Source organism: Ptychodera flava, chromosome 19 (assembly GCF_041260155.1).
Source record: "Ptychodera flava strain L36383 chromosome 19, AS_Pfla_20210202, whole genome shotgun sequence".
Classification (NCBI taxonomy): domain Eukaryota; kingdom Metazoa; phylum Hemichordata; class Enteropneusta; family Ptychoderidae; genus Ptychodera; species Ptychodera flava.
In genome coordinates this window covers 39,703,946-39,709,867 of record NC_091946.1, presented here as the reverse complement: position 1 = coordinate 39,709,867, position 5,922 = coordinate 39,703,946, and positions in this window count along the sequence as shown.

Genomic DNA, 5,922 nt, shown 5'->3' with positions numbered 1-5,922 from the left:
ACCCCTACCGAACTTTTTGCTTTTTTTCCATTTTTTTCCATTTTTGTCCAAACTTTGGGACACTACCAATACTTTGTTTGCGCGGGGTTAGCTTTGATTAGTTGATATGTTGTACCTTAGGTATTGCTCTTTTCAAAACATGTTGGACTTTTAAGATCGGAGTATGGGAAGGTTGTTAAATAAGCAAAGTATTCTTACTTTGAAAACTTACACTTTTACGAGTAAAGTCTATGGGTAACATGGAGGACCGATTGGGTAACATACAGGACCAGTCGAGGTAACATTTAGGACCAGTCTGTGTAAAGTCTATGGGTAACATTTAGGACCATTGAGGTAACATAGCGGACCAGTCGAGGTAACATTCAGGACCAGTCAATGTAAGTCTATGGGTAACATAAAGGACCACTCCAGGTAAACAGCAGGACCAATGGTCCTATATGTTACCTCAATGGTCCTTTACGTTACCTCAAGTGGTCCTATACGTTACTTCATTTTGGTCCTTTATGTTACCTCGATCGGTCCCGTATGTTACCTTTAGACTTACATAGCAAAATCTGCAAAAGACATTGCCTTGATTTTGCCACTGCTGTCAGCTTATTTTTACGTCTTTCAATACGGGCCGTCAATATGATATAAAATGATATTTCTTCTTTCTAAAACAATAAAAACTTTGACATTTGGACGACATTAAGTGTGTCAAATAATGTCGTAAAAATACATGTTTTATTTTTACGCGACGTCAAGAGAATTGATTCGAGGTTACTTTGCTTTTGCCGCTCCTGCTTGTTTATTTGCAAAGCGTTGTAAATAATAATTTAGTATGTTATATTATAGATATTGGTCTTTCTAAAACTAGTTACCATTTTAAAATCAAAGCACAACAAAGGGGTACAGTGAGGTCTCAAACATAGCACTCCATAACCAAACTTTTTGAACGACCGAGTAAATGTAACCAATGCCTTTGTTCAAATGTTTGTGACCTTACTGTTAATTTATGCGTACATATTTTACTTAACGGCGTCTACTGGTAATAGCAGACATGTTGTTCTTTGAAAAACAGGTTGCACTTTTGAAATCGATTGATGTTAAGTGTGTCAAATGATGTCGCAAAGTGAGGTGATTAAATCGGCAAAATTAGGATATCGAACTTTGCACTTTACAGAATTTGAGTACTACACATTTTTCTTGTATACTTTGTGACGCTGCCACTTCCTTAGTTCTCAATATTTCACTTTCATTGTTTGATATGTTACAGATATGATGATTTGCCATCTCAAACAAGTTGCGTTTGTAAAATTCAAGCTTGGCAATGTTGTATACTTAGCTCTTCAAATTAGCATACGACTACCCAATTTTGCAAACTTCTTACACTTACCACTACAACTTTGTATACGAAATTTGTGACACTGGCGTTTCGTTGTTTGTACAGATATACTTTCGAATCTTCAGTATATTATTGCCACATTATTTAGCTTTGAAAAACTGAAATCACTTTGAAAATCAAACCACAATAAGTGTGTCAAATAATGTTGCAAAGTAAAAATGACGAAAGTGCGATTTTTGTATGGAAAGTCACACAGACACCTTGTTCACTATACCTTGTTTATGCCACTGCTGTTTGTTTATTTGTTTATCTCTGAATCTGATTGTTTATTGCCATATATAATTGATGTTTATCTTTGTGAAACTGAAGTAATTTTTTAATTCGGAAGATATTAAGTATGTCAAATGGTGTTCCCAACTTTATGTTAAAAAAGCAAAAAAAAGCTTGTAAAAACACGAAAATGGTGTTTACTATGTTTTGTTTGTTCCACTGCCAATCGCTTATTTGTTGGGTGTGGACTTTGTTTGTTTAATATATTATAGCAGAGATGTTGGACTTTAAGAAACAGGTTGCACTTTTAAAATCGAACATTAGCAAGTATGTTTTTTGTACTCACGAACTTTACCAAAATCTAGCATTTTCTCCCTTATCGTTAACATGTAAGTCTATGGGTAACATAAAGGACCACTCCAGGTAAAATGCAGGACCAATGGTCCTATGTGTTACCTGACTGGTCCTTTACGTTACCTCAAGTGGTCCTATATGTTACCCAGACTGGTCCTCTATGTTACCTGAAGTGGTCCTCTATGTTACCCATAGACAATGCATGCTAAAATCTTAAGCAAAACAGTGCCTTGTTTAAGTCTCTTCCATTTGTATATTTTTATAGCTTTCACTTTGGGCTTTCAATATAATTTAGCCTAATAATTGTTCTTTCGAAATCAAGAATAACTTTGAAAATCAGACGATGTTAAGTGTGTCAAATAATGTCGTAAACTCATAGAAAAAAATAAGGGTATTTTTCTCGCAAAATCACAAGTACCGTGCAGACATTTGTTTGTTTGTACCACTCCTGTTTGTTTATTTGCAAAGCGTTGTAAATAATAATTTGGCATATTATATTATAGATATCGTTCTTTCTAAAACTAGTTACCATTTTAAAATTGAACCACAACAAAGGGGTACAGTGAGGTCTCAAACATAGCACTCAATAACCCAAAATTTTGAAGGACCAAGTGAATGTAACCAATACATTTGATCAAATGTTTGTGACCTTACCGTTAATTTATGCGTACATATTTTACCTAACGGCGTCTACTGGTAATAGCAGACATGTTGTTCTTTGAAAAACAGGTTGCACTTCTGAAATCGATTGATGTTAAGTGTGTCAAATGATGTCGCAAAGCGAGGTGATAAATCGGCAAAATTAGGATATCGAACTTGCACTTTACAAAATTTGAGTACTACACATTTTTCTTGTATACTTTGTGACCCTGCCACTTCCTTAGTTCTAGACATTTCGCTTTTATTGTTTGATATGTTAAAGATATGATGATTTGCCATCTCAAACAAGTTGCGTTTGTAAAATTCAAGCTTTGCAATGTTGTATACTTAGCTCCTAAAATTAGCATACGACTACCCAATTTTGCAAGCTTTTAACCCTTACCACTACAACTTTCTATACGAAATTTGTGACTCTGGCGTTTCGTTGTTTGTACAGATATACGTTCAAATCTTCAGTATATTATTGCCACATTATTTAACTTTGAAAAACTGAAATCACTTTGAAAATCAAACCACAATAACTGTGTCAAATAATGTTGCGAAGTAAAAATGACGAAAGTGCGATTTTTGTATGGATAGTCACACAGACACCTTGTTCACTATACCTTATTTATGCCACTGCTGTTTGTTTATTTGTTTATCTCTGAATCTGATTTTTCAATACCATATATAATTGATGTTTATCTTTGTGAAACTGAAATAATTTTTGAGATTGAAAGATATTAAGTATGTCATATGGTGTTCCAAACTTCATGTGAAAAAAGCACGAAAAAGCTTGTAAAAACACGAAAATGGTGTTTACTATGTTTTGTTTGTTCCACTGCCAATCGCTTATTTGTTGGGTGTAGACTTTGGTTGTTTAATATGTTATAGCAGAGATGTTGGGCTTTAAGAAACAGGTTGCACTTTTAAAATCGAACATTAGCAAGTATGTTTTTTGTACTCACAAACTTTACCAAAAATCCAACATTTTCTCCCATAGGGTTTACATGGCATACATTGTTTTGTTTGTGCCACTGCTGGCCGCTTATTTGAGCAGAGTTGACCTTGGCTTTCATATATGATATAGCAGAGAAATTGCTGTTTCTAAAACATACTGCACTTATAAGATTGTTGTACAGCAAGGTATATTAAATCGACATGGAAGTTATGTGATGAAACATAGTACTTTAACATGTAAGTCTATGGGTAACATAAGGACCAGTCCAGGTAAAATGCAGGACCAATGGTCCTATGTGTTACCTGACTGGTCCTTTATGTTACCTCAATTGGTCCTATATTTACCCAGACTGGTCCTCTATGTTACCTGAAGTGGTCCTCTATGTTACCCATAGACAATGCATGCTAAAATCTTAAGCAAAACAGTGCCTTGTTTAAGTCTCTTCCATTTGTATATTTTTATAGCTTTCACTTTGGGCTTTCAATATAATTCAGTTTAATAATTCTTCTTTCAAAATCAAGAACAACTATGAAAATCAGATGATGTTAAGTGTGTCAAATAATGTCGTAAACTCATAGAAAAAAATAAGGGTATTTTTCTCGCAAAATCACAAGTACCGTGCAGACATTTGTTTGTTTGTACCACTCCTGTTTGTTTATTTGCAAAGCGTTGTAAATAATATTTTGACATATTATATTATTGATATTGTTCTTTCTAAAACTAGTTACCATTTTAAAATTGAAGCACAACAAAGGGGTACAGTGAGGTCTCAACATAGCACTCAATAACCCAAAATTTTGAAGGACCAAGTGAATGTAACCAATACATTTGATCAAATGTTTGTGACCTTACCGTTAATTTATGCGTACATATTTTACCTAACGGCGTCTACTGGTAATAGCAGACATGTTGTTCTTTGAAAAACAGGTTGCACTTTTGAAATCGATTGATGTTAAGTGTGTCAAATGATGTCGCAAAGCGAGGTGATAAAATCGGCAAAATTAGGATATCGAACTTGCACTTTGCAAATTTGAGTACTACACATTTTTCTTGTATACTTTGTGACCCTGCCACTTCCTTAGTTCTAGACATTTCGCTTTTATTGTTTGATATGTTAAAGATATGATGATTTGCCATCTCAAACAAGTTGCGTTTGTAAAATTCAAGCTTTGCAATGTTGTATACTTAGCTCCTAAAATTAGCATACGACTACCCAATTTTGCAAGCTTTTAACCCTTACCACTACAACTTTCTATACGAAATTTGTGACTCTGGCGTTTCGTTGTTTGTACAGATATACGTTCAAATCTTCAGTATATTATTGCCACATTATTTAACTTTGAAAAACTGAAATCACTTTGAAAATCAAACCACAATACTGTGTCAAATAATGTTGCGAAGTAAAAATGACGAAAGTGCGATTTTTGTATGGAAAGTCACACAGACACCTCGTTTACTATACCTTATTTATGCCACTGCTGTTTGTTTATTTGTTTATCTCTGAATCTGATTTTTTAATACCATATATAATTGATGTTTATCTTTGTGAAACTGAAATAATTTTTTAGATCGGATGATATTAAGTATGTCAAATGGTGTTCCAAACTTCATGTGAAAAAAGCACGAAAAAGCTTGTAAAAACACGAAAATGGTGTTTACTATGTTTTGTTTGTTCCACTGCCAATCGCTTATTTGTTGGGTGTAGACTTTGGTTGTTTAATATGTTATAGCAGAGATGTTGGGCTTTAAGAAACAGGTTGCACTTTTAAAATCGAACATTAGCAAGTATGTTTTTTGTACTCACAAACTTACCAAAAATCCAACATTTTCTCCCATAGGGTTTACATGGCATACATTGTTTTGTTTGTGCCACTGCTGGCCGCTTATTTGAGCAGAGTTGACCTTGGCTTTCATATATGATATAGCAGAGAAATTGCTGTTTCTAAAACATACTGCACTTATAAGATTGTTGTACAGCAAGGTATATTAAATCGACATGGAAGTTATGTGATGAAACATAGTACTTTAACATGTAAGTCTATGGGTAACATAAAGGACCAGTCCAGGTAAAATGCAGGACCAATGGTCCTATGTGTTACCTGACTGGTCCTTTATGTTACCTCAAGTGGTCCTATATGTTACCCAGACTGGTCCTCTATGTTACCTGAAGTGGTCCTCTATGTTACCCATAGACAATGCATGCTAAAATCTTAAGCAAAACAGTGCCTTGTTTAAGTCTCTTCCATTTGTATATTTTTATAGCTTTCACTTTGGGCTTTCAATATAATTCAGTTTAATAATTCTTCTTTCAAAATCAAGAACAACTATGAAAATCAGATGATGTTAAGTGTGTCAAATAATGTCGTAAACTCAT